At 36.1% G+C, this 27,434-nt stretch overlaps 1 protein-coding gene across 1 annotated transcript in view; it reads right to left on the minus strand.

Annotated features, from left to right (window-relative positions):
* LOC150100206 (bifunctional purine biosynthesis protein ATIC) overlaps positions 1-27,434 on the minus strand; it is a 307,282-nt gene that overhangs the window by 198,309 nt on the left and 81,539 nt on the right. The window lies entirely within an intron of this gene.

A 27,434-nucleotide genomic window follows, 5' to 3' on the forward strand; every position in this document is an offset into this window, starting at 1 on the left:
TTGTTCCAGGCAACTCCAAGTAGTCGACAGACTTATCGAGGGAGGCCCTAACATCGTGTCGAGAACAACTATTCGACTTTCACACAGTATCTACCATACCTTGCCTTGAACTCATTTACGGTCGTAGCCCACAACAGACTCTGGAAGCTTATTCCACTCATTATTCACCACTCTCCAAGTAAAAAACCTAGCTCTAACACCCTTGTCAACCACGCTCTTGCCCAGCTTCCATTCATGGCCCCTAGTCCTCCTACCACCAGTCATATTTTCAAAAATATCTTCTGGATCAATCTTATAGAAACCCTTCAGTAATTTGAATGTCTCAATCATATCACCCCTCCTTCGCCTATCGACCAATTTCTGCAACCCACAAATCTTCAACCTATTCTCATAAGGTTCATTCCACAGACCTGCTATCATCTTGGTCACTCGTCTCTGGATCCTCTCCACTTCCTCCCCATCACGAAGAAACCCTGGTGCCCATAACTGGGCACAGTAGTCCAGATGGGGTCTTATCAAGGTTTGATACAGAGGAACAACAACTTGTTTGTCTCTGCATGTTAAAGTATTTTTCAGAAGCCAAGTGATTTGGTGAGCTGTTTTAGTCACTTTTGCAATATGCCCCCTAAACTTCAATTCCCTATCCACCAACACTCCCAAATCCCTGGCCTCATCAATCTCCTGGAGTATGGTTCCCCCGATGCGATATACTGCTGCTATTCTTTTCACCCCAAAGTGCATAACCTTACACTTTGCCAAATTAAATTGGCATCCATTTTTCCTAGCCCAGTCCTCCAAACTATCCAAATCGTCCTGTAAAATTCTGACATCCTGTGCACTCACAATTGCTCTACCCAAATTTGCATCATCAGAAAACAAGTGAACACTTCCTCTCAAATCCATTCCTATATCATTGATGAACAAATTGAAAAGCAGTGGTCCAAGAACAGAGCCCTGCGGTACACCACTAGTCACAAGCCGTCTTTTAGACTCCACTCCTGCATAAACCACTCTCTAGTATCTCTCCTTCAACCACCCTCCTATCCATCTCACCAACCCTATATCTATCCCCATCTGCTCCAGTTTACTGATTAGGGTTCTATGTGGTATTCTATCAAAAGCCTTGGCAAGGTCCTCCAGTAGTATTACTGTAAACCCATTACCCCTATCCAGTTCAGCCGTCACTGTGTTATAAAACGTGAGCAAGTTACTGAGGCATGATCTACCATTCACAGAACCATGTTGTCCCCCATACAATATCCCATTTTCATCTATCCAATCCTGTATTCTTTTCTTGACTAATTTCTCTAAGACCTTGACAATGATTCCTGATATGCTAATAGTTCGGTAATTCACAACAGCAGTCTTGGAACCACCTTTATGCAGTGGAACTATTTTCCACTCTTTCCACCCCCTCGGGACTACCCCAGACCCTCTTTTTCTCTATCTTTTATCTTTTTTTTTCTTTTTTTTTTTCTCTATCTATATCTTTTTCTCCCGTTGACATATCACCTTTATCATCTCTAATTCCTTTCACTGCACTCTTTTCTCCATTCCTAAGCTTCTTCAACAACTTCCAGAATATTTTGCCACCTTCTTCATATTTATTTTCTATATTCTTGCCAAAGTCCTCCCATGACTTTTGTTTAGCTAGTTTTACACAGTGTTTAGCATTCTTGCATTTGTCTCTGTATTCTCTAAGAGCACAAGCTGACTTATTTGCCAGGAACTTTTGATATGCTTTCTTCTTTTCCTTCACTGCCTCTTTAACTTCCTGTGTCCACCAGGGAGTTCTGATTTTTTTTTATCCTTGCAGACAACCTCACCACATGCCTCTCTGGCAGAATCAATCAATGTTTTCTTCAGAGTTTGCCACTAAATCTCCAAGGTTTGTTTTCCTGTTCTCAAACGCTTTCATTTTTTCTTCAATAATCTTTGTGTACTTTAGTCTACGGTTCACATCTGAGAGCTGCTCAACTTTTATTTGCTTTAAAACCTTCTTACATGTTATTCTTTTCAACGTGAAATTCAATATTATCCTGCTCAAGACTAAATAGTGATCACTTTCCAATTTCAAATCTTCTGTACACTCTGGTGTCCTGCACCAGAGAGAAAACATCACTATCAACAATAACATAGTCGATGAGAATTTTCTTATTCCTTGCCTCTTCTCTCCATGTGAATTTGTGCACATTTTTATGTTGGAACATGGTGTTAGTAATAACCAGTCCATGTACTGAGCAGAAATCCAACAGATATTTCCCATTATTATTAGCTTTGCTCTTTTCTCCAAATTTTCCCAAAATATTTTTGTATGTCTCACAATCATTTCCTACTCTGCTATTTAGATCCCCAACAAGGACCAACTTTTCCTTTTTCATTGTGTCAGTCGCTTTTTCTAAAGCCTCAAAAAATTCCTCCACTTCTACCTTAGTAGAACCTTCTGTGAGATCATAGGCACAAATAAGTCTCATTGTCCAGTTCGCTATTTTCATATTTGCCCACATTACTCTACTTGAGACTGACTGCCATTCAAGAAGATTAGCCTCGTATTTTGTGTTGAATACTATGGCTTCTCCTTCTTTTCCTTGAATGTCATTGTCTGAATATAACATTTTATATTTATGGCTCAGAAAGATCTCATCAGTTTTTGTCTTTTTGTTTCAGTCACCCCTATTATGTCGATCTGGTACTTATCTAATTCCTCAGCTAGCTCCATTTCTTTGCCATTCAGGCTTCTTATGTTGATAGTACCAATCTTTAACTCTGGTGCTGTTGAGTTGGGGTGTGTTTTCAGATTTGTTCCAGTAGCTGACTTTTCACTGTTCACCCTGGTTCCCTGGCGAAAACAACAGGGGGCCTTGTTTAACCGGGCGAACCCCATCCGGCATGAAATTCTGTCATGTTGTACCATCATTTTTTATTTTGGTTTGACCAATAAGAATACAATTTGGTCGGTTAAATCCCAAATTGCCAGTCCATCCTCGTTCGTTCAGTATCCAAGTAAATACCCAACAGGTAGCACCACGAGAAGGTGCGGATTGGACATTAGGTCAGAAGCCCTGGTCGGTTCTCCGCATTCCTTTTAAGGCTATGTGGAGGTTTCCTCTCAGTTATACAGCTTTGACCCTTAAGCACCCCCACACAATAAAATATATTTTTATTTATTACTATTATTATTATTATTTTGATAAGGGTATTTTGAAAAGGTACTTGGATGAAAATTAAAGACACAACAGCAACTATACTCACTGAGTATAGTTTCAGAAACACTGATCTATCCAAATATTTAGTCTGAAACATAGGTGTATATTATGATGTTCGTTTTCTTAAATTCCACTTAGAATTTGGACAGACGAAATAGCGTCTATCCAAATATGCACTTCTTACAATTTTTTCAGCGTCATTTCAATTTTGGAAATTGAAACGTATTGAGTGTATTGTGTATTCTGTGTTTAAGTAACTTTGGACAATTTTTGACTTTGATTTTAATTGTGTACTTATTTTTGGATTTTTGAGACAAGTAAAATTTTAAAGATAATAGTTTATAAATTATAAACATATTAATCAGCTGAGGGACCATAGCTAAAAATCCCGTATATATGCAGGGTAGACTAGTGGCGCATCAGGCTGACACGGATCAAATTAAATTAATAAACATAGGTTATTTATGAGCTATAAAACTCTTTAGATGATCTATGTTTGTTTACACATACTGCAATTGGCCCTTTCTTGATACTTTTTGGGTGTATTTTTGCATCATTTCATTTTGTGCATTACAGTGTTACTGTGCAGTTGCCTTTTGTTTTATAAAATATATTTATTGTTGTTTAGTAAATTTTTGTGAATTTGGATTATTATTCACGTAAATTAAGTATGTCTATTATATTTTTGCTAAGTTTGAAAATCAGCTAAATTGTTTCATTTTAGTTTAGTATCTTATTTTGAAAACAAAAGATTTTTATCTTATGTTGGGTAGACGTCTAGAAAATAAATAATTTTCAATAAGAGATTTATTTATATATTTGTTCTTATTTGGTTGGAAGACATTGGGGTTGGGGTCCTTTTACTAATTTCTATAATAAATAATTTTAATATTCCGGAAATTTCTGAATTATTAAACAATTACTAGAATGTAAAAAAATATTAAATAAATATCACTGAGAAATCCATCAGTGGCTAATATCTCTAATCTCTACATGTTAATTTTCAAAAAATACCTAAACTGTAAGCATATTTATTATTCAAAGCCTCTGAAAAATCAAATTCTGTAATAAAAAAAAAAAATAGTCAGTCTTGGGCCATTCACCTTAAAAATAATAGTCGGTTAAGGGGTTAAAAGATAAGTTTAAGGGAAAATTTCAGAAATTATTTATTTTGGCGGACAACTTTTAACATTCTTCTTAATTTAAAGTCTAACCAAGTGTGTTAACCCCCAGATGTCGGAAAAAAAAGCCAAAGAAGTTATCTAGTGCACAAAACAGGAAAAGACAATTGCAACGAGTACAACTGGAACATAAATTGGCTGGATCGCTGAATAAATTTTTAACTTCAGGACCACATAAAAAACGAAGAACAGAAAGTTCTAATGTAGCAAGTACTCCGTTTAGCTCTACTGCAGAAAAAGAGAGGACACAAGATAACTATGAAGAAACAAATGTTACATGCGAAAATGAAACTGGCCTGACTGGACTGTCTACAGAAGTTGCAGCAGAAGAAATATTGGATTCCGATTCAGTGAAACATGAAACTTCAAATTTTAATGTTAATGATCCAGGTACTTGGCCGAATCATATAACTACCAAAGTTAGAGATTGTTTAGTTGAGTATTGCCCGCGTCAAGTAATTAATAAAGAATTTCCCATAGATGAATCTGGCCACAAGTTTTCCGATTCATACTATTATCGAACTTTAGTAAATGGAGAAAAACTTTTACGAAGTTATTTAGTTTATTCAGAATCGCGAAATTCGGTTTTCTGTTATTATTGCAAAATATTTGGTAGTTAAAATTCCAACTTACTAATGAATACGGTTGTAACGATTGGCAACATTTGAGTCATATACTAAAAATACACGAGATAAGTTCCGCGCACATTAAAAACTGTTCAAAATACAACGATCTTAAAATGTCGTTGATTAAGAAATGCATTATTGATTGCACACAACAAAGATTATACAAAACTGAGAAAAAATATTGGCAATCTGTTATAGAACGGTTAATCTACATAATACAATATTTATCAAGACAGTGTATAGCTTTTAGAGGTTCTTCACAAAAACTTTTTGAAAATGATAACGGCAATTTTTTAAAGTTAGTAGAAACTGTCGCTAAATTTGATTCAACAATGGCAGAACACTTGCATCGCATCCAAACATCACAAAAAAGGAACATTGCTCATTATTTAGGTAATAAAATACAAAATGAAATCATTTGTATAATTTCTGAAGCTATAAAGCAAAAAATTTTAGAAATGGTTAAAGAAGTGTAATATTATTCATTAATTCTTGACACTACTCCAGATATAAGCCACACAGAACAATTATCTATTGTTATTAGATTTGTTAATCAAAATAAAGATACAAATATAGCAGAAATTCATGAACATTTTTTGGGTTTTCAATCTGTAGAAGATACCACTGGGCAAGGACTATTTCAATTTATAAAAAATTATTTAAAATTATTGAATATTAACATTTTGGATTTATGTGGCCAAGCTTGATAACGGTTCAAATATGCGAGGCAAACATAATGGACTGCAGAAAAAAATCCTTGAAATAAATTCAAGGGCTTTTTTTTATTCCTTGTGCTGCTCATTCATTAAATTTGGTAGTTAATGATGAAGCTAAGATATCCTGTGAAACTAAATTTTTTGGGGTAAACAGGAATTATATAATTATTTTTCAATATCTGTGAAGCATTGCTATATTAAAAAATCTTATTCGTGTTTTAAATTTGAAACCACTTTCTGCTACTAGGTGGGAAAGTAGAGTAGAAGCAATAAAGCCACTTAAAAATAATATCAAGGAAATTTACCAGACTCTTTTTTGATATTAGAAGATGAAACTAAAGATATCGATTCTAGAGTTCAGGCAGACAACTTAATTTCAAAGATTTATTCGTTTAAATTTATTTGCTCTGTTCATGTTTGGTATGAAATCTTAAGTCTCGTAAATGTTGCAAGCAAAATAATGCAGAATCTGACATTTGATATAGGAAAAATTACAGAAAATCTTGATTATGTTATACAAGAATTAAATACATGCCGAGCAGACCAACATTTTGAAAATATTATTAGAACTGCAAAAGAAGTAGCAAATGATCTTAATATTGATCCTATTTTTCCAGACATTCGCAAAAGAACAAAAACCAAAATATTTGGTTACGAAGCATCAGATGAAACAACGCATGATCCTAAACAAAATTTTAAAATGCATTTTTTCTTCGCGATTTTAGACACGACAATAACTTCCGTCATGGAAAGATTCATACTCTTAAAACAACATAGTGAGGACTTTAAAGTTATAAGAGACATTAGCAAATTAAAAGATTGGAGCGATGAAGATTTAATGACACATTTTAAAGATTTGTGCTTAATCGCAATATTGATGGTATGACTTTATGTGAGGAATTAAAAACTTTGCAATGTTTTATTAAAAAAGAGTCGGCTCCTCAGGATGTTTTAAATTATATATACAAAAATAAATTAACCAACACGTTTCCGAATACTGCGATTCTGATGCATATTTATTTAACATTACCAATATCCGTAGCATCAGGGGAAAGAAGTTTTTCGAAACTGAAACTAATAAAAAATTATTTGCGGTCAACAGTGTCTGGAGAACATCTAACGGATTTATCAATTATATCAATTGAAAATAATATTATGGATTCATTAGACATTAAAGATATTATTAAAATTTTTGTGGCGGCTAAAGCAAGACGGATGAATGTGTAAAATAAATCTACATTTATCCTAATTGTTATATAGATAAAAGCATATCCCCAAATTATCTATTTTATGTAATATTTCTTTTTATATTAAAATAAAAGTAATTTTTGTTTATATATATATATATATATTCTGTTGTATTTATATATTAACGAATAAACATTTTTGAAAATTTTTATTATTAAAAATTCCTTATTAATGAATTTCAGTGATTACAATGTTCTATTATGTTAAATAAAATTTATTTTTATGTATGCGTATAAACTGTTTTGTACTTTTAACTAAGTAAAATTTTTCATGGAAACTTATTTTATGGGGGCGCTGAAAAACGTTTTGCACAAGGGCGCCTCCTACCTACGGCACAGCACTGCTCTCATCCATATATTGTCTGGCATTCTAACAATGTCTAGTGAGATGATCTTCATGTCTATGTCTCATTTTCTTGGCTAGACTTATTTTCAGTGAATACATCACAAACAATTTATATGAAAACATTCATTTCCTATTCCACTTAATTCTAATCCTTGATTCTTCAAAAAAACGTCTGGCAAGACTACAAAATAAGCATCAAGAATATGGATGATAGGGAAAGGATGAGAGAACATCCATGAAAGTTAAGAATGAATACAGTCAAAAAAGGGATGAGAGAGCTAGATTTTTCCTCTCACAGAGGAGTGGCGCATGATTGGAATGGCTTGCCATCTGAGGTTCTGAATACAGTGCGAATGAATTCCAGGAAATGCACGATGATGTGGTATGAAGTAATATGTAGCTTCTCTTGATGCATACCTGACTCCCTGGAGGTCTCTTGTAATAACAGCAATAATAATAAATAATAATATTATTATTACTACTACTGCTGGCTTTTAGCAAATCTCCATATTCCTTCTCTGTTTACACTAAAGTTAAAAATGTCGCAACTGTGGGTTCGCTATCCACAGTTTCAATTATCTGCAGTCAACCCCGGTCCAAAAATATTAAATGGAAAATTCCAGAAATAAACAGTTTATAATTACATAGTTTCTCTAAACATTTGTAGAAACTATGAAAGTTTTGTAAGTTAACCCGAGAGCTTATGAAAATACAATCCTTGGCATCCTCGAGTTGCCTAGCTTGCACTACTTGACTTAAGTAGCTAAAGCCACTCGAGGATGCCAAGGATTGTATTCTAGTAAGCTCTCGGGTCTAATATCCACTTTGCCTATATAATTTTACATCGCTGAAATGAAGCCATATGGCTCTTTCTTTTAGTACAACAATTCACAAGTTTTAAATTGCATGCCGTTCTGAGTAGTTCTCAGTTATCAGATCGACTGTTTCAGTATCGCAGTGCTTGTGTTCAAGTAACCCTTTATTTTACTTAATAATGGCTCCAAAGTGCAAGAGTAGTAATGCTGGCAATTCGGATATGCTAAAGAGAAGCCATAAAGTGCTTTCTTTTAAATGAAAAAAGGTGAATGTTCTCAACTTCATAAAATAATAAATAAATAATAATAATAAAAAAACATATGCCAAGGTTGCTAAGATTCCATTCACATCACTTTTATTACAGTATGTTGTTATAACTGTTCTATTTTATTATTAGTTATTGTTGTTAATCTCTTACTGTGCCTAATTTATAAATTAAACTTTATCATAAGTATGTAAGTATAGGAAAAAAACTTTGCATATACAGGGCTCGGTACTATCCACAGTGTCTTGGAATGTATCCTCTGTGGATAAGGGGGGGAGGGACTACTGTACATCCAAAACGGATTTTGAAAGGATTAAAAAGCAAGAAATTTGCATAATGCTCAAACAGCAGTGATGCTTTCAGGTCTCTTGCTAAAAACTAGCTCAATTCTGCTTCGACTTCTGTTCACTTAGATCATAGTATGGTAGCTGCTCTCCTAAGCATGAAATCCAAACCAGTATCCAGGTCATCTGCGAATGATTTGGTGCCCATATGTCACATCTGAGTGGTGTGGCATAGGAAGTAGTGGTCACATAGTCTCAATGCCTTTCTAGTAGCCTCATCGCCAGAGTAATCATACTGTAACAGTACAAAAGCAACTCTAGCTAGCGCTGCCTTTCAACACGTGTGGCACAAACAGTATTGCAGTGGCTAGACAGGATTCTGACTTAGAGGCATTCAGTCATGAGCCCACATTAAGAATCTAAAGGTTTTCAAGTCCCCAATATATGAAGCATATACTTAAGGGCCCTCCACTCCATATGACCTCTGCCATCAAAATAATCAGCTATATGTGCAGTAATGGAGTCCAGCACCTTGCTAATGCCAGGTCAGGGCTGCCATGGATTTGGCCATCAGAATGCTTACCTTAATCTGATATTTGACTAAGCACATGAATCTACACCCTATCAAATATAGCTAACTAACTACTTGCTAACCTTCCACCTATAGAGCATGCTCTAAATAGTGATATATACCCTAACGCAGACCACATTCACAACTTGACACTGGTAGTCATTGGGTTAACCCCACCTGCAAGGCCATCAACCCAATCCAACGAGTCCATCATTGCTAGAGAGTCAGACAAGGTTTCCAACAGTTATTGTGCTTGAGTGGGGTGTAGTTTTTATGGAGTACACCGCCTCTTCACAGGTCAGGACTTAAAGATGGCACTTAAGATGGTTCTACTGTATTGTTTATCTAGAGTTCCTGGTTTCTTGCTTTTTTTTCCAATTCTCACACTGATGATATTAGTAAACGTCCTGCCATTCCAAACACATAACATTAAATACTGCCATTAATTTTTTGCCAGAAAGAAAGCAGATGAATTTTGTTCACATAAGAAGTCTTCTGATCCTGCTGGCATTTCACCAATGATTCAGAAGGCTTGTTTGCTCCAGAGTTGACTTCTGCTTTATGCCAACATTAATTCTCACTCTCTTCTATTCCAGTGGCTGCAGCATCTTGGAAATTAGCCCATGCAATATCCATTCTAAAAGGACAACAAACCTTATCAAACCATTAAATTATCATCTAGTTTCTCTCACTTCAATTTTTTTCTAAAGTAATAGGGAAAACCAATAACAATGATTTTCAGTATGAATCATGTTACTGTCAATCAATAGGGGATTCTTGATTATGTCACCAACTCTCAACAAAGGCCATGAAAAAATCTGGGGAATCTCAAGTGGTAGCTCTTGACATCTCTATGGCATTTGATCATCAGTCATTACTAATACCTATTTCAACATAAAATTGTACATAAATGCTCGATGTAAATTTATAAACATTATGCACATACATAACAAAAAAAAATAATATCGATTATGTGACTCTTGACTATGATATTTCAAAAGATACAAAAATAGGAAATGACCATCACCTAAAGTGATGATCAGGATAATGAATAATCGCACTTGTCATGGGCTCAAATCCTACTGTGGGCCATGTTTAGTCTCACTATAGACTGGGTGCAGAGTACATTATCATTAGACAAACTGACAGTACTCTTAGGATTATGTACTGCAATAGGTTAACCTTTTTTTGTGGGCAGGATTCATACATATATATCTATATATACACATATATATATACAGGGTAGCCATAATTAAACTTCCTCTCAGAGCCTTATGTAGCTCAATTGAACAACTGGAATGTCACCAAATTTTGTAGGAGACAAATCAAGACATGGGGAGCTGGATTCCACAAAAAAAAATTTAGTTTAAAAAGTCACCAAGAAGGGGAACACAGGTGGGGGTCCTCGAGTTATGTCGGAGATCCGTTCCTACGGACCAACATAAGGCGATTTTCGATGCGTCGGAATTACCATAGCCTAAGTTACTTACCTAACCTAAAACACTCTAAAGTAATACGTATATATCAAGAAACAGAACTAGGCCATAGGAAAATGAAAGGGAGAACATAATTACTGTATAGTACAGAAAAATGACAAAAATGAAACTGGAATAAAAAAATAAAAAAAAGAAACTGTAAGAAAAATGAGAACAATCCCCAAATGACAAATGAAACTGTACATTCTGTACAGGTGATTTAAAAAAAACAAAAAACAAAAATTAAAACAATTCTTTACCTTTTATCCTGTGGTTGGCTTGCACACTGGAAGGGGCGTTGCAAGGAGGGAGAGACTGACTTAATGGAAGGAGGAGGCTGGAGAGTCAGGACAGGCTACAGAAGGTGCAGGAGATATTGCAGGTGCAACTGAAGAAGATGGAGAAGCTAGAAGAGGAACTGAAGAGACAGTTGAGGTACCAGCACCTACTGCAGGCCTCTCTGCCTTCATGAAAAAAACGTTCCAGACTAGCCTGGAACGATACCATCCTCTTCTCGTATATCTCCCTATAACACTGCAGGCAATCCATAACTGCTCGGAAGACCTTTGTGTACCTAGCAGTGTTGGGATCCTCAGCCTCAAACTTGGCCAGCCCATCCTCAATGAGGGCAAAACCTTCTGCCCTTGGTGGTGAACCTCCTGGGTTCAGGGGTTTGAGCTGTTTCCTCCTCCTCAATTAGCTGCTTCTCTAACTGAATGAGGTCTTCTGCTGACAACTCCTCCCCATGAGATGCCAGAAGCTCTGTGACATCTTTGGCCTCCACTTCCAAATTCATCTGCTTCCCCAGGGCAACAACCGTCTCTGTAACAGCCTCAACTGTCTCCTCATAGCCACGGAAATCATTCACAAACTGGGGACACAGTTTTTTCCACACACACACCATTCAAATTTGTCTGCTTCACGTCATCCCAAGCATGCTCAATGTTTTGTATGGCATTATAAATGCTATACGATTTCCAAAGTCTTTGAGGGTTAAGTTTCTGTCTTTTTCAGTTGCCCTAAAATAGCAAATGTCCTGCAGAGGTAGTAGGCCTTAAAGGAAGCAATAACACCCTGGTCCATAGGCTGCAAAAGGGCTGTGGTGTTTGGTGGAAGGTAAACCACCTTAACATTAGGGTGAAAGTCATCCAAGTGGGCAGGGTGATCAGGGGCATTGCCTAGCACTGACAATGCCTTAAAGGACAGATCCTTGGCTGTACAGTACCTCTGAACTTCTGGCACAAAATGATTGGTAAACCAGTCCTCGAAGATTTGAAGTGTCACCCATGCCTTCTTATTGGACCTCCAGATGACAGGCAGTTGACCCTTCCAAATGCCCTTTAGTGCCCTTAGATTTTCAGCCTGATAGACCAACAAGGGCTTCAGTTTTAAGTCACCAGCAGCATTAGCATGATGCTTTATCATCACCACTAGCAGCTTCACCTTGTACCTTAAGGTTATGTAAATTTCCCCCGAGACTTAAACCGCATAAACCAACCTTTACTAGCAATAAACTTTTCACCTGCACTCGTTTCCTCCCTTTCACTTTTCAATGCCTCAAACAATCTTTTCGCCTTTTCTTGAATGAAGATGAGGCTAATTAGGATATGGCATTGATGCTAGTCTTCCAGCCAAAGAACAAGAAGCCTTTCCATCTCAATCATGAGCCTACTACGTTTTTTTGTAATCACAGTAGATTTCATGGGAACCAATCCTTTCACATGTTTAAGGATGCAAACTTTATCCTTGATAATAGTCCCGACTGTGGTACAACTTAAGTTCAACACGCGGCCGATGTTCGTTGGCGTTTCTCCCTTTTTTGCCCTTTTAATAATGTCTAATTTCACTTCTAACGTAATGGCTTTCCTTTTCTTTGACACACTGCCATCGGAAGAGTCTGCCTTACGTTTGGGAGCCATATTGAAGGGTAAAAACTCGCAAAAAAACACAAACACAAAAGTGAGAGAGTGGAAGTAAACAAAGCACACGGTACCCAAGCGACGCCACCTCTCCCAAACAAATGCCACATAACGACATATTCTTTCACTGCGCTCACAAACAAGTTCGCCTGCGACATTTGAATTTTACATAGCACTGCTTCAAGTCGAAATTTATTTTTTAAATTATTTATGGGATTACTGCCGTAAAATCGAAACAACACATGTCGATCCCCTGTATGGATATCTCTTGTAGCCCATGAAGCCAAAAATTTGTATAAAATGAAGTTGAACACCTATTTTGTTGGCATCATAAGTGCTATAAAGCAAAGGGAAAACTTCACAAATGCATTCCTATTGATAGTTTTGCCTCACTTTACCTTAACAAGTGCAATGCATCAGCCGCTCTCCTTGGTTTAGAACCAGCCAGAACTTGCATAAAGGTTCTCTGGCAGCTAACACAGATTGATGATTTAAAGAAACGAGATCTCTGGAAGTTCGACCTGACAGCAGATGGAAACCAGTGCCACCACAGGAAATTGAAAAAGTTGCCACTGCGATTGTCGACAGATCACATGAAAAGGTTGTTGATAGTAGCAGCCCATAAAGCAGCGCAACAATTGGATATGCTTTATTCCACAATGTGGAAAATCTTGCATGCAAAATTATTACATTTTATCCATACAAGATCAGCTGCACGCAGAAGTTGCTACATGATGATTATGATAAGTGACTGACGTTTCTGGTCAGATTGGAAGTCAATGATGCTTGGCCTCAGAAAATTCTCTGTGGAGATGAGGCACATTTTATCTGAATGGGACTGCACACACCAAAATAGTTGAATTTGGGCTTCCGAATCACCCCATGTGCTCCAGGATCTCCCATTACATTCACTGAAAATTACTGTCTGGTGTGGCAGCTTCACAGCAGATTTCATAATAGGGCCATTCTTTTTTGAGGACATCACTCTGTCAAGACCAGTAACTTGTTCCATCACCACATGGAAGTATCACAATATGCTGAACAGTTTCATCATTTGTAACTTCAGTAATGATGATGTATAGATGAGACCATTTTTATGAAAGGTGGAGCAGCTGTACCTCTCCACATTGCATGACTGCAATGTGGAGAGGTACAGCAGTTTCTACAGCATCATTTCACCGAAGAAAGAGTGATTAGTAGCTTCTTTCCAGTTGCATGGCCACCTTGCACCCCCTGATATTACTCCATGAGATTTTTGGTTGTGGGGTTAACTGAAGGCCAATGTCTATTGTGGGAATGTCTTGAACTTAGCAGCCTTAAAGGGCAACATATCACAGACTGTGACTAACGTTCCTTCAGACATGTTAAGTTCTGCTCTTGAGCTATGTATAGGATGTAATTTCTGGTCCAAGAGAATGGTGGCCACATTGAATCAGGTCCCCTTTTGCATGGGTGAACTCAAAGTGCTCAAGGTGTGCAACAGGTTTGTAACAACACTTATGCTCCATTAACGTAATTACTGTGCTAAATTCAATGTTTAATTAATGTTTCATTTAATGTTTATTTAATGTTTAATTCAATGTTTAAACACAAGGAAATACATAAATATACTTGGTCAGCCAGAGGATACAAATCAGTAATCGACTACGTTATCACAAATTTTAAATTAGCGGAGTTAATTTTAGACGTAAGAGCATATCGAGGCTTTGAATTAAACTCTGATCATTATATGGTATCAGCAAAAATTCGTTTTAAACCAAAGTGGCTAAAAACACATAGAATTGAAAATTCTTACCAGCCAAGCTACAAAATTTCTTCATTACAGGATCCTCAAGTTAGACTACAATATCAAAAATGCACAAACTTAAAAACAGAAACCACACATGAATCAAGTGACATAGAAGATGAATGGGAAAATTTGAAACAAATTCTCACAAAAGCAGCAACAGAAACCTTAGGAATAAAGCACAAATGGATTAGAAAAAGAGGACTACGAGACTGGAACAAAGAAATAGAAAATATAATAAAAACCAAAAAGGACAGTTACCAGAAATGGCTAAATTCCAAAACAATAGAAGCAGAAATAGAGTATAAAAGAAATAGTGCAATTGCAAAACGAGAAGTAAGGAAAAAACATAGAGAAAGATGGAACAATTTCGTAACAGAACTAGAAAAGGATTTATTTAAGCCACAACCCAAAACCTATAAAGTAATAAAATACATGAATAAAGAAATAAAAGAAAAGATAAAAATACAAACAATAGATTTAGAAAAATGGGTGACCTATTTCCACAATCTCTGGACAGATGAGAACAATGAATTAAAATTTTATAAGACAAAGAATGACCTAATAGAAAATATCACAATGCTAGAACTGAAAAATATAATAAAGAAGATGAAAAATAGGAAAACGCCAGGAGAAGACAATATAAATATAGAACTCTACAAAAATGCAGGTGAAAAATTTAATGAAAGACTTTTGAAATTTTTTAATATGGTTTGGATGTCCGGAAAAACCCCTAACTCTTGGAAAAAAGCACTGGTCATCCCAATCTATAAAAAAGGAAATAAAGACAATTGCAATAATTATAGGGGAATTAGCCTGCTGAATACAGGATATAAAATATATGCAGGAATATTAAAAGAGAAACTAAGCAGCATTGTAGAAAACAAATTACTAGAAGAACAAAATGGCTTCCGAAAAGGCCGATCCTGCATAGATCCAATTTTTACTTTAAAATTATTAATAGAAAAGAGAAGAGAATTTCAAAAAGAAACACATGTGGCGTTTATTGATTATGAAAAAGCTTTTGACAAAATTAGTCGACAAAAATTGTTTAAAATATTAACCAATTTAAACATACCAAACCAACTTTTACAATCTATTCAAGAAATATATATACAGGAAATAAAATAGCAGTTAAATTAGAACACACCTCAGAATGGAAAGATATATCAAGAGGAGTACGACAAGGATGTACCCTCTCACCTCTGCTTTTCAATATATATATAAATGAAATATTAACAATCTGGAAACAGCATAACCCATTTGGTATACAAATGACCCCGCAAATGAAGATAGATACACTACTATTTGCAGATGATCAAATAGTATTAGCTACATCAGAAGATGACTTACAAAGATCATTAAAATCATTAAATGATATCTCAAAGCAATATAATATGACAATATCCAAAGAAAAAACAAAAATAATGGCATTCAAAGGAGAAAACCCAATAAGAAGTAAAATAGTGATAGATAATAAAATACTAGAACAAGTAAACACTTTCAGATACTTGGGATGTGATCTATCATACGAAGAAGAAAAAGACATAGACACTAAAATATCAAACTTTGTCAAAGTAAATGGCATAATAAACAGTATATTTAATCCCTGGTACAAAACACATTAGAATCAGACTATATAATGTCTTGTCAAAACCAACTCTACTATACGGAAGCGAAACATGGACCATGAAAAGGAAAGATGAAAAACGAATTCAAACAGCAGAAATGAAGTTCCTCAGAAAAACAGCTGGATATACCAAGTGGGACCACAAAACAAATGAAGAAATCTTACAATCCCTAAAAATCAAACCAATTAATTACTACATAAGACAGTATAAACAAAAATGGCTAGAACATTTAAATCGAATGGACAACAGCAGACTACCAAAAATATTATACAGATACAAAATAAGTGGAAAAAGAAGAATCGGAAGACCAAGAAAGAGATGGCATGAGACAGGAACAGGCCACATGGCCTATATTCCATGTTAGGAAGAAGACGAAGAAGACTGTGCTAAATTAAACTGATATTAAATGTTTTATTGCTGTGTTATCATTAGTGCAACATATAAATTTAATATTTCATTTCAGCTAAGTCTTTGTTATTCATTTGGCTGCCCATTTTAATGCTTTTTTTTTTTACATTGTACAGTGCCATATTCCAATATTGGTGACATTTGGATTTTTTTTTTTTTTTTTTTTTGCAGAATCCTCCTTCCCATGTCTTGATTAGTCTCTCTACCAAATTTAGGAATATTCTGGTTATTAGATTGGGCTACATACGACTCTGAAAAGGAGAAGTTTAGTTATATAATTATGGCTACCCTGTACACACACACACACACACACACACACACACACACACACACACACACACACACACACACACACACACACACACACACACACACACACAAAAACATGCATATACACTGCTTGGAAAGAAGTCAGACACCATCATGTGAGAAATAAACAGCCATGGTGCCCATCAATGGGAGTTTTGGACCATTCTTCCTGTAGGAATGTAATGATGTCCTGGACTATTGTGGGGAAGACATCCTTTAACCTCACCTGATGCTCCAGTTCATCCCAAAGATGTTCAAATCAGAGTTGAGATCAGGGCTCTGTGGAGGACGGTCAAGTGTGGTGATGTTACGTCCATAACCCACGCAGTTAAAGGAGCAACCTTAATACACGGTCTTGCTGAAAGAGACAATGGTCAGTTCTGTAGAAATACCACAAAATAGGAAGCACTGGATTGATCAGAATGTTCACATACTTCTCAGAGTTTAATGTTCATGGCATCACCAGAGGTCTGAGGTCAAACCAGGAAAAACAGGATCATACATCACACCACCACTCCGAATTTCATACTTGGGTTACACACTCTGGTAGGAGATGTTCACCGAGCATCTGCTACACCCACACTTGCCCATCTGCTCGGTAGAGGATGTAGCGTGATTCATCACTCCATAATACAGCTTTCTGTGTCCCACTGAAGAAGACATTACATGTTGGTTTGGATAATGTGGGACTCACATATTGTGGTCCAACCATGGAAACCCATACTGTGAGCCTCAGTTCTGAATGTTTTTGTATAGATTTGTGTTCAAGTCAATACCTGGAACTCTGCATACAATGTGTTTCAGCTGATGAATGGTTTCAGCTAACGAATTTATTCTGTTGACTTCCTATTATACTTGCATTGCTAATTCTGTTGTCAACTTCCATATTTAGTTTGTCATCTTTACTGAAAATTGTGCCTAAATAGCTCAAATATTTTATTTGCTCTATAGGTTCTCCATTCAGGAAGCAGTTGATGTTTTCAATGTTCCTGCCTATTTTCATAGTCTGCCTTTTTATTGCTGATTTTCATGACAATTTATTACAGCAATTATTCAATTTAGATTGGGAATCCTGTAGATTTGTACTGGATTTATTTAGGAATATAATATCTACATAAAGTAGATAGCTGACATTAAGATCTCAAAATGTGATATCGGGTTTAATGCCACACTTTCCTTCATAATGCGACCCTCATTTAATATCAAACCATCTTCCTGAACCTCCTTCAATTTTAACTGCTGACTTATAACTGAAATATAAACTATATACTTGTATAGGTCGATATAACATTGTTATGATGATTTGAGAGGTAAGAAGTGGGGGGGAGAAGTCCGACCACACCTCCTCGCGGCTCCCCCTGGACCCTTGAAGCGCTTGACCAAATTTCTTATGGTCCGATTTCAAGGTGACTAACATGGCAACGGCACCCATTTTCTAATGAAGAGTCATAAAAAGTTTTCAACCAATGCTACTGCGTCCAGGGAAGCCGACGCGTCTGGGGCTGCAGTCCGGGCTCCTGATGATAAATATGCTACGAGGACTCATATTAACATTTTGCAACTCAATATCAACGGTACTCAGAGAAAAATGGATGAACTCAAATACATGCTATATAAAAATAATATCCATATAGCTTGTCTACAAGAAACAAAACTAAATAAAAATTTGAACTTCAACATCAAAGGATACACAGTTCTTAGGAAGGATAAAGAAGAAAGAACAGGTGGCGGGCTTGCTATCCTTTTGAAGACCCCAGAAATCAAATTCAAAGAAATCACCCTAAATCAATATTTAAATAATGACAGTTCAACGGAAGCTCAAGCTGTTGAAATACATCTACCAAACCATTCTATTTCAGTCACAAATGTCTACCATCCTGATAATACAAATATTGATACAGACATCATTGAAAAGCTAAGCGATTCTCTAACTGATGCAACCATTATACTTGGTGACCTAAATGCAAAAAGCCCAACGTGTGGCTCCCCCAATTTAGACCATAAAGGTCAACAATTGGAAGACCTCTTTACAGATTTGGAACTCACAACAATTAACAATGGACAGAGCACCTATCTTTCTAAAACTACGGGAACTGAATCTGCTATTGACATCACAGCCATTAATTATAGTATTGCATCAAGTGCACAATGGAAAATTCTGGGAAATGCCATCAGTGACCACAGACCCATAATAACAACACTAAACTTCAAGACTGAACCTTGGAGAGCCTCTGTCAAGATGAACCTGTCTCTGGAAACCTCGACAGAAAATTACAAATCCTTACTTCACACATCAGTAATGTTGCCAAAGCAACAATACCAAGAGGCCAGCGGAAAAACACCTGGATACCATACTGGAAAGATCACAATATTGATTCAATGATTACAGAACGAGACAATATCAATGAACAATTCAGAATTAATAAAACTGATGATTACAGAAAGAAATTAATGGACATAACACAAAAAATAGAGCAGGAAATTTGGAAGTGCAAACAAGAGAAATGGGCGGAACTTTGCAGTAACCTGGATCCAAGAAAAGACAGCCAACACTGGAACATTATTAGAATCCTAGACAATATCAAAAAAGAGAACCGACAGAAAACAAACTTCATCATAAATGCTGGGAAACAAGCTATTACAGATCAAGAAATTGCAAACACACTGGCAAAAACCTATTCAAACAACTCCAAACTTCAGTATAACAGAGAGGACAAGCCCCTCAATAAACTCACAAGTAAAATGCTAAAACAAGCAAGAACATACCAAACTAATGACATCTTCTCCAAAGAATTTACACTAAGTGAACTAAATTCATCAATCGAGAAAACTGCACCTAATAAATCCCCTGGTAATGATCTTATCTTTGGTCATATGGTCAAACACCTTGGCAAAAATGCCAAAGAACAACTTCTGGACATTCTCAATACCTCTTGGCGAACAGGCAAACTTCCAAAAGAATGGAAAAAATCAGTTATTGTACCCATCCTGAAACCTGACAAAAATGCTGCAGAATGTCAAAGTTACAGACCTATCGCATTAACTAGCATACTTTGTAAAATTACTGAAAGAATCATACACTCCAGGCTTATGCACTGGCTGACAAAAAATAAGAAAATCAACTACTACCAAACTGCTTATAGAACTCGTCATTCGACAACAGATCAATTATTCCATTTCTGCCAAACAATAATAGACTCATTTCAGGAAAAACCAACAAAAAAGACAACTGCCATATTCCTTGATATGACTGCTGCTTTCGATCGTGTTTGGATCAAAAAATTAATACAAACAATACATGATATTGGAATTAGAGGAAACGCTTTAATCTGGATTGCTGATTTCATCAGAGGAAGAAAGATCAAAGTCAGAATCAATGCAGCAATATCAAAAGAGCGGAGAACCTGGGCTGGTGTTCCCCAGGGCTCAGTACTCAGTCCCTTACTATTCCTTCTATATGTCAATAATATTCATCCCTACCTTACAGAAGACACAAAAGTAACTTGCTATGCAGATGATATAGCCATCTGGCACACTAGTGCTAAAATCAAAGAATCAGAGGAAATTCTAAACAAATCCATGAGAGGATTAGAAAAATGGTCAGACGAACTCAAAATCAACTCAGACAAAACAAAACTAAGTACATTTAGTACATACAGGAAAAATAGACATTCCTACAATCCCAAAGTCATGATCAATAACAAGCTAATTGAAAAAGTCACAAATCCAAAATACCTTGGTATTACGCTTGATCAGGAATTACGTTTTGCACAACACATCTCTAACACTTCCAACAGAGCTCTAAAAAAATTAAATATACTGAAAAGGCTTTGTGGAACAAATTGGGGTGCAAAGCCAAAAATCCTCAAAACTACTTACACTACACTAATAAGGCCAATAATGGAATATGCAGCACCTATCTGGTCACCTTCGGCCTCATCGGTAAAGGAAAAACTATACAAAATACAAGCAAAAGCATCCAAGATTATCATTGGTGCAGTCTCATCCATTAACAACATCAGAGCCCAACAGGAATGTGGGCTTGACCTGCTGGAGGACAGACGAAAATTTGCCACCATAAAATTCATAAATAATATCAGAAGCTACCAAAGTGATCATATCTCCCTAAAAACTTATGAACATTGGAACCAAATTTGCAGACTTCACAGATCATTGACTTTACAATATGATGACACTATCAGGAAAGAAATAGGTCTTGATCAGCTAAATGTCCACATAAACAAAGAACCTCTATTTTCCAGTCCTTTACCTTCAAATACCTCCATAAATCTAAACCTTACCAAACTCTGTACAAAAAAAGAACCAAAAGAAATGCTTAAAGAAAAAGGCCTAAATACCATCAACCTTCTTTCATCCTCCAAACAGGTTATTTGTTATACCGATGGATCATCAGACACCAATATGATTAACGGAGGCGCTGGTGTTCTCCTTCTACTCCCGAAAGGTGAAAAACTTTCAATAAAAGTTGGATCTGGGAGAATCGCTTCCAATTTTACCAGCGAACTCTATGCAATAATTAAAGCACTAGAAGCCTACTTAAATCTATCATCATCTCAACAATCTGAAGGAATTATAATTTACAGTGACTCAAGATCAGCTATGGAGGCAATCAAAAATGGCAATACCAAGCTCACACAAGACATCCATAAACTCTTAAATCATCTAAAGTGTTTAGGTAAAAGTTGCATTTTACAATGGATTCCTGCTCATGTAGGCATTGATCACAACGAAGCAGCTGATAAATTAGCAAAAGAGGCCAGAGAACTCAACCAAGAAACTCATATGATAACTCTTGCTGATGCCAATGCACTAGCAAAAGCTCAACTAATTCCATTGAAATCAGTGATACAACATCAAATTCCCGAGATCAATGCTGACAGAAGGACCTCCACCACGATAGCAAGACTACGAACAGGACATTATAGAGGAATGAAGATCAATACAGATGATACGAGAACATATAGAAACTGCAACAACTGCCCCAATACTGAACTGACACCCACTCACATCTTTACCTGTCCAGCAATTACAGCAGCCTTGCAAGAAATAGATCCTAATCCTGAACAACAGCTTTATACAAACAAAATCACAGACATAGCCAAAGCAGTACAAAGAGCACACGGAAACATCTAAGACTCTTCAAAGGACAAGACAACAACAACAACAGAGGTAAGAAGTATTCTATGAGGGGGGAGGATGCAAAGGAGTTGTTAGAAGACGCAAAAACTGAAGAGCGAGAAGGTGAAGACTGTAAGTCTGCTACCAGGCTATGACAGAGGTGAAGTAAGGAGGAGGAGGAGGAGGGCGTTGCTAGCTAATGAGTCTATATGTAGGTTGTGCAGAAAGAATGATGTAGGATTTGTAGATCTGTGGTCTGTATTTGATCGAAAGAAGGATATGTATAATACTGATGGACTGCATCTAAATGGTTTCGATGTTAGGTGTCTAGAGAGAACTTTGTTCACCAAGCATGCTGAAGTGCAAATTCAGGAAAAATTTAAGCAATTATGTGGAAGAAGGTGAATTTATGTGAAGGCACCCATGAAGCAAGTGAGTGTAAGAATAACCAAGTGTGAAATCAAGTCTCTCAAGCAAAAATATTTAATAGGGTAGTCAATTCAGGAAGTAAAAGTGGGTGGGGGCCTAACAGGATGCTGCAGTTTCTATCTGCTAATGCCAGAAGTATCAGAAACAAGATGGAGGAGTTTTTGGCATTGGTCAGTGCAACCTCACCAAAAGTTATAAGCATGTGAGACTTGACTAACAGAAGATGATGCAATTACAGGGGGGGGGGATTGACTGTGGAGGGTTTAGCATTTTCAGGGAAGATGGAGAAGATAGAATGTGGGAGGGGGGGGGTACTGCTGATGATAGTGGACGAAGTGCAGCCAAAAAAATAGGAGATAGGTTGAAGGTGGCTGTTTATTTGAAACTGTCTGCTATAAAATTATGATGAATGACTATGATAAAAATATTATACTGTATGAGGGGAAACATGGCTTTGTGAAGGGTTGGTCATGCCTTAATAATTTACTATATTTTTATAATAGAGTAACAGAATTGGATAAAGGAAATGACTATGGTGATTCTTCTGGATTTTGTAAAAGCATGGAACTCTGTTACACAAATTAGAACAAATGGGGATGATTATGACACTGGTTAAGTGGATAAGAGGATGGCTGCTGGACAGATATCAAAAAGTGGTATATGGAAGAACAGAATCGAGGCAAAAACAGGTGACTAGTGGTGTGCCACAAGGTTCAGTGCTGGGACTATTGCTGTTTAATTTGTACATAAATGATTTAAGGAAATAATTTGATAGGAAATATTCAGTTGTTTGCTGATGATGTGAAATTAGGTAGAGTAATAGTTAATCAAAACAGCCTATTTAAACCATCAAGGATGGTTTAAACAGGCTGTCTATGGGTAAAAGATAACGGGTATCAGTTTAATGTCGAAAAATATAAAGTTATGCATTTTGGGATAAATAAAGCAGTGTATCATAATGATGGCACTGTACTCCAGGAAATAGATGAAGCTAGAAATTTAGGGTGGTCGTAGACAGAGAGTTCAAGTTTAGAGGACATATTGCTAAGGTAGTCCATAAGATCACTTGGGTATTGAAGAACACATTAACAAGAAGAGATAAGGAAGTTGTTATCAGTCTTTATGAGGCTTTGATATTCCCACATCTGGATTACTGTGCTCAAGTCTAGTCCCCTGGGTTTCTTGAAGATGTGGAAGCAGTGGAGAAGATTCAGAGGCGAGTGACCAAGATGGTGAGTGGCCTGCCTATGGAATGTTCCCTATGAAGATAGGTTGACGGTATATGGATTGCAGCAGTTGATTGACAGGAGGAAAAGAGGGGATATGATAGAAACATTTAAATTGATTAAAGGGTTTTATTGGATTGATGCAGGGGAAAAGATTCAGCACTTGGCTGGAGGGGACAGAACAAGGGGTCCCTGGAAGTTGAATAAAAGCGGGGTTTAGCGGGGATGTGAGGACTAGATTTTTTGCTTAGAGTTGTGAATGAGTGGAATAGGTTGCCAGAGTCAGTTGTGAATGCTTTGTGTGTCAATGGGTTTAAGGAGAGGTATGATAGATTGTGCAGATAGTTTGGGTCTCCCACAATAAGTCTGCGGACTCCATGGAAGCACCCGTACAATAATAATAATAATAATGCTCCAATTATACTATATAACTGCAGCATTTTGAACAGCTTTTCTCTTGTTGAAATTTTTTCATTTGGTTATACTATAAATTAAAGATGCCAAGAAATTATATTCTTAGTTTCAACCTTTATCTAAGTGTAAGCAAACAAAGTTTGTTCATGAAGTCACTTCACAACTGGGATATTTGTATATAGAGGCTAATGACTTCACATCACTTGCCTTAGTATTCCATAATGCAAAGCATATATCGTTATGGACATGTATAATGCTATGCACTATGGGAAGGGTCACTACCCAGACCATTTTAGATGTTTATTGAGGTCTCATCGGTGGGAGCCAGACCAGGTGATACCAAGATTGAAGTAATGCAAAAGTCAAATTTCCATATACACCTTTCGTTACTTGTATATGGAAATATGATTTTTGTTGCCACCTTGCAAAAGAATATTGCATAATGTGCTGACATTCTGTGAAAAAGAATCGTTAGAAGGCAGTGTCCTTGTTCCAGTTTCTCAGGCCACAAAACATGAAAGTGAAATTGCAGGCATACTGGAGTCGACTGTTAAAAGAATTCATAGGGAATCAAAAGGTGAAGATAAGCAAAATTTAAATCTCCCAAAGAGCACCAGAGAAAGAAAACCATCAAAAACGCAGGTTTGAATGATTTTGATGAAGACATTATAAGAACTATTCGCTAATTTTACATGGTCAACAAAAATGTGCCAACTGTTCCTAAATTGATTCCTGTGCTGAAAGAAAAAATTAATTTTCCTTAGAAAGAGAAACTTTAAGGAAAATACTCCATGAAATTGGATTTTGTTTCAAAAAAAGTCACAGAATAAAAGGAAACTTACCATGGAGTGAAGTGACAGTTTTATCTAGAACACAGTATTTGAGAACAATATGACATTTTAGGGAGGAGAAACGATCACAATTCTGTATCTAGATGAAATTTGGATTGACAGTAATTTAACTTTTGGAAAATGTTGGCAATCTAAAGAAGAATATGAAGTGTTACAAACCAGAAATGGCTCGTGGCACATGATAAATTTGTGTGCAGGTGGAGAAATTAGTTTTTTTTACCAAATTGAAAAATTTACTTTACAAAGCCAAATCAACAACTGGAGATTACCATGGGCAAATGAATTCTACAATCTTTGAAAGGTGGGCAGAAGAAAAACTGATTTCAAACCTTCCTTAAAATGCAGTTGTTATAATTGATAATGCACCATATCATTCCAACCAATTAGACAAAGTTCCAAATTGTTCTAAATAGGAAGCAAATCATTATGGATTGTCTCTCTGCAAATAACATTTCTCATTCCCCAGATATGCAAAAAACTGAATTGCTCAACTTGGTCAAAAGAAACTTGCCCAAAACTAAACTATTTAAATTCAACACAATGCTCAAAGAGCACAAATTCCTCACCTTGAGCTACCACATTATTGTGATATTAATGGTATTGAGTATGTTTGGGCATAGGTGAAGAATTTCATTCATCATCATAACGTAACTGGGGATATGATATGTTGAAATTTTTTAAGATTTCAGAACAGATGATTAAAAGTGTTACAATCTAAAACTGGGGAAAATATTGCTTTCATGTCACCTCATTGGAAAATATGTATTGGGATAGAGATGAAAATATCAAAGAATTATGCAAAGATTTGGTGACTAATATAAGTGAAAGTGATTTGACACTGATTCAAATGACTATAAAGATTAAAAGGATTTGATAATGGTATTTTTTCAAAATTTTATGCATGGTTTTGTTAAAGAGTCACAACAAGTATAAATAATTAATTGGTTTAGGACATTAAAGTGTCTGAGTTCTCTCAAACTGTAATTTTAGAATGGCTAAGTGAATTTGGAAGAATTTCTTTTTTCTATAATTATGTATTTTTTTATTTATATTTATTTATATTAATTTATATTTTATTTATATATTTTTATAATTATATATAATATATAATTATATAATTATATTCCTATAATTATTTTTTATATAAAGCTTTCTTAAAAATAAATTTCTCTTACAATAGTTTTTTTTTATTTTATACTTTTTAATTTTTTTTTAATACTATACATAAAATTTTCCAACTGTTATACAAGCAAAATAGTTATTACTTTAAAAACTAGAATGTTCATAAAAGAAAAGTTAATTTTCTGACTTGTAATAATAAACTCATCCCACGAGATGGATTGATTAGCTTATTATTGGAATGGATTTGCCTTCTGCCATGCGCAGAAGTTTTGAGGGTTCTCTCATCTGTGGTTAAACTATGAACTCAATAATAGAAAAGGGAACACTGATTACGAGCTCTGAGAACACCTGCAAAAACTTGACAATTAAACATGATATATGCATAATATTCATAATCTGGTAATACTGCAGTTACTAAAAACCTAATCAGAAATAAAATTGCAAGCATAAAGAATAAAGTATATAAAGGGTGTCCCAAAATTCACACAAGATTTAAATTTAGCACCATTTGTGCGGTAAAGTGTTGCCAACGAGAAAAAAAAGACAGCGTGACAGCTGACAGTTCAGGGTTATTAAAAATGGAGCACTACATGAAAGAACAACGCATTTTCATTGTTGAGCAATATTTTAAAAATAATGAAGGTTTGGCAGCTACAGTTCGCAATTTTCGTACAAAATATGGTCGGAATAGTGATTTAACTTCATCAACTGTGAAAAGATTAATTAAAAAATTCAAGGAAACTGGATCAATTAGTGATGTCATACACTCTGGCCGTCCTTTAACAAGTCGTTCAACAGAAAACATCGAAGCAGTTCGTGAGTGTTGCTGAGAGTCAGGAACATCAATTCGGCACCGTGGTCTTGAATTGGGCATTTCAAGAAGCTCTCTACAGCGTATTCTCACGAAAGATTTGCATCTTTATGCTTACAAAGTTCAATTGACTCAAGAACTGAAGCCTACTGACCACACACACAGCGAAGAGAGTTCGTTGAATGGATTATGGAACAACAACAAGTGGATGCTTATTTTTTGAACAAACTCATCTTCAGCGATGAGGCTCATTTTCATCTTGATGGCTTCCTTAATCGACAAAATTGTCGCATTTGGGGGGGTTCAGAAAATCCACGAGTGATTGTTGAGAAACAAATGCATCCACAACGTGTCACTGTTTGGTGCGGATTTTGGGCTGGAGGCATCATCGGTCCATTCTTCTTCGAAAATGCGGCTGGTAAGGCAATAACAGTTAATGGTGCTCGCTATCGCGACATGATAATCCAGTTTTTTGTGCCTAAATTGCAAGATATGGATGTGGACGACATGTGGTTTCAACAAGATGGTGCCACATGCCATACAGCCCAAGAAACAATTCAATTACTGCACGAGTCATTTCCTGGTCGTGTAATTTCCCGTTTTGGTGATCAGAATTGGCCGCCCAGATCATGTGACTTAACGCCGTTGGACTTTTT

Source organism: Typopeltis vanoorti, chromosome 13, assembly GCF_054136105.1.
Source record: "Typopeltis vanoorti isolate ZY-2024b chromosome 13, IOZ_Tvanoo_1.0, whole genome shotgun sequence".
In the NCBI taxonomy this organism is placed as follows: Eukaryota; Metazoa; Arthropoda; class Arachnida; order Uropygi; family Thelyphonidae; genus Typopeltis; species Typopeltis vanoorti.